Raw genomic sequence first — 3,924 nt, 5'->3', positions numbered from 1 at the left:
CATTGGTTGAGGGTTGCCTCAGGAGTGTTTACTCCCTTGCACCTGGGCCTTGCCCACATCCATGCCCAGCAAACTCCTGTGGGCACCCACTCTTTCAGTATAAGAAAAATGCCATGGCAAGCCCAAGACATGCCTGAGGCAAGATGTGGCCAGTACTGAAACTCTTCATCCCTTTACTGTGTAAGTGTTCATCACAGCCACAACTGCAAATGGCATCAGAAGTAAGACTGACAGGAAATGAGGCATAGCACAAGAAGCTTCCGATCCAGTCCATTCTCTGTTTGTACCATATATTAAGACCAATTTGTCACTGAGTCTTCAAAGTGTTGGCAGCTGCAGTCACTCCAGGAAAGGAGCTTAATACGTAGGATTAGTGTAACAAGCTACAATCTCCACTGCTGCAACTGGGTCTGAGGTCATAATTAGTATTCATCATCCAACTTCAACACCCAGTACACATTTCCCTCACCCTTGCCCAACGCTTCATTTCTTCTAGACTGCTTGCTTGGTGGTACGCCAATGTCTCCATCCTTGAGGGATCTGAGCTCTTAGTTTCCTTGTCCTATTTGGGCCTATTTGTTGCTACCATTGGCTATTTACCAATATCACCTTGCATAGAAGTACCCCAAACCCCCAGTGAGTCCCCTGTATTCCAAACATATTCTCCTTGTTCCCATTATATAGCAAGAAACCATACTCCTCAAAATAAACACATTTGATTAACCCTCCAAATATAGTAACTCCTTTCTTTGCCTCATAGGTCACTGACATGAGGAGCCCAAAGTAAATAGGCAGTAGTCATAGCTTCCATCTCAATGGAAGTCTTACTATTTCTCTTAGAGCAATACTCCCCTGGGTATCAGAACCTCTAATACTATAAAACCTAAAGATGCAGGACAAGAAGCACACATTCTGCAAGTAGACCACTGGGAATCCACTGGCACTGATGGTAAGAGACTCAAACAAGTAGATAGACCTGTTTATTCTAGTTACTGGGGGAACAGCACAGCTATTTGCTTAATTTATATACTTTATCTTTGTGGGCAATGTCCCAACTCCATTGAGGTCTTTGCCCTGAATTAGTAGGGTCTCTAATAAGCCATTCCATCATTCTAGTAGGCTGACTGCTTCCAGGTGATGCACTATGTAGTAGAAATAATGGATCCCTTGTTCATGCATTGATCGTTGCACAACTTTCCCTGTGAAATAGATCCCTTGATTTGAAATGATAGCATGTTGGAATCCCATGACAAGAAATCAGGCATTCTATTTGTTGCCCTTGAATGGTGGTGCTGCAGAGACATGGCAGACAGGAAAATCAATGCCATATGGGGATAAGTATTAATTCCACCAAGGATGAATCACTAACCCCTCCTGGGCTGAAGGGATCTGATGTACTCAACCTGCTACCAAAATGTTTGGCTGCTCTCCTCAAGCTTTGCTGCTTTATCAAGGGCTTCATATCAGGTTAACACTTCGGCAGGCAGGGTGCTCAGTGGCACCTTGATGAGTAGGAGCCCACACCGTTGGGTTCATCCATGCATAGCCTTTATTCCTGTCATTTTGGGAACTGCATTCTTGGCCCCACTGGACAAGTACAGGGGTGGTTGAGGACAGAGGCTGGGTGACATGCACAGCATGAATCGTGCTGGTTATGAGCGTCCCCTCTGACGACTGCATTCTTGGCCCCACTGGACAAGTACAGGGGTGGTTGAGGACAGAGGCTGGGTGACATCCACAGCATGAATTGTGCTGGTTATGAGCGTCCCCTCTGACGTGTCTGTTCATGCTCTGATGGGCAGTAGCATGAGATCTGTGCCCACTTTGCATCCATTCCAATGGATCCATCATATGATTCTTCCATAGACTTTTTTCTTTCTCTCTAATCTTCCAAACTTGCTCCTTCCAGGCCCTGACCAATCAACCAAACCATTTGTCAATACTCAGGAGTCAATGTATGAGTATATCCTTCTCAAGATATTTATACCTGCAGAAAAAGTAAAAAATCAAATGTACTGCTCTCAGTTCTGTCTGTTGGAAGGACTACCCCTCACAAGTGACATGTAGGGCCATCACAAGTGGACCTATAGTGCAACAGCAGTCCATTTTCAGTTTGCACCAACATATAGTACACAACCCAGCTGTGAACCACATCCAAGATTTTCCCTCCTCTATCAGCTGGCTGTAGAAATATTTCCCACCCCCTCAACAAGATCTTAGGTGTGAGTTGATAGTTAGGCATTAGTGTCACGGAGTTAGGTGATATGGGAGTCCGAAGTCCTGTTCATGTAGCGTTTTTGTTCTGGCTCTGCTTGGTCCTGATTTTGTACCATTGCTATGCTATGATGGATTGCTGCTGCACTTGTCTGATCTTATAGCTTGGTAGATCTAAAAATACCAATTCATGATGGGCAGCAATACTTACATAGTCATTTGGTTAGGTATTTAGTCTCTACTTAGGGCTCAGTAGCAGCCAGTGGCTGCTTTGCAAAAAACATGTAGTTTATGCCACAGAAGACAGGGTGTTGCTCTAAAATCCGAAGAGTCTCTCTGCTCTAGCTTTGTATTGGCATTTTCCAGAGGTCCCACACCTGTGTTCACCATAGATCAATGAATTCACCATGGATGCCTGTAGTGCCATTGGATCTGTTGGCTATATAGTTTGAAGGGTAGGGCAGCTTGCAGTGCAGCCTGGATTTGCTGCTGCTTTCTTTTTGCTCTGGTCTCCATTAGAAACTGTCAGCCTTGCAAGTTGCCCAACAGATAAATCAGAGTGGTATCTCTAAGAGTGGTATATGCTGCCTCTAAAATCCAAAATGAATAGGTGACTAAGTACTCTGACTTTTTCTTAGTTGGTTGTAGGGAGTGAAAGATACAATTTATTTTCTTTCTTTTTTTGGGAGGGGGGCAGGAGGGAGGTAGAGGTTATCCTAAAAATGCCCAATTATTGGACTATTAACACTTCATCAAATGTAGTAAAGTAGGGTAGTAAAAGGCTAATTATAGAATCTAGGTGGTAGATATTCAGCAGTTCACTGTAAAGTCATTGCAACTTTTCACTGTTTGAAATTTTTATAATAAAATACCAGAGGAAAAACTTTACTAATGTGTCAGGCCTCTGAATATAGTTTATCTCCTACCCTTTGATAAGCATGTGTCTGATTAGGACACCTACAGTGCTTGCCTCTTCCAGCTCACCAGCCCGAGTGGTATGACTTCATTAATAAAGTGAACTAGTGTGATGTTCTCTGGAATGTTAAGATGATCAAAGTTCTTCTGGACTATGTTGTAACAGAAAGCAGGAAGGTCAACCTATAGCTCTAGGACAAGACTGTGACTGTGTACTACTCTCCTTGCCATGGGAATGTGAATTGCTTGTGATCATCCCTCCTGATGGGACTGAAGAGAACACATTGGCCAGATCAATACTAAGTGATAGAGACTATGTTTACTGTCTCAGGAAAGATACCACATCCAAAGAGAGAAATTTATTGTGAATATTAGGAGGTCCACCTCCTCTGCCCTTTCTAAAAAAAAAAAAACCTTATTTTTTAGAGCAATCTTAGGTTCACAACAAAATTGAGTCTGAAGTACCCCTTGTCCCCATATAGTCACAACCTCCCCCATTATCAACATCCCACACCAGAGTGGTACGTTTGTTACAATTGGTGAATCTACATTGACACAGCATTATTATCCAAAGTTCATAGTTTGCATTAGGGCTTACCCTTGGTGTTGTACTTTCTATGGGCTTTGACAAATTCATAATGACATGTATCCACCATTATAGTATCATATAGAATAGTTTCACTGCCCTAATATTTCTCTGGGCTGTGTCTATTCATTCCTCCCTCCCCCAGCCCACTGGCAACCACTGAACTTTTTTACTGTTTTCATAATGTTATATAGTTGGCATCACTCAGT

Source organism: Galeopterus variegatus, unplaced genomic scaffold (genome assembly GCF_000696425.1).
Source record: "Galeopterus variegatus unplaced genomic scaffold, G_variegatus-3.0.2 Scaffold7122, whole genome shotgun sequence".
Classification (NCBI taxonomy): domain Eukaryota; kingdom Metazoa; phylum Chordata; class Mammalia; order Dermoptera; family Cynocephalidae; genus Galeopterus; species Galeopterus variegatus.
This window is presented reverse-complemented; position numbering follows the sequence as displayed.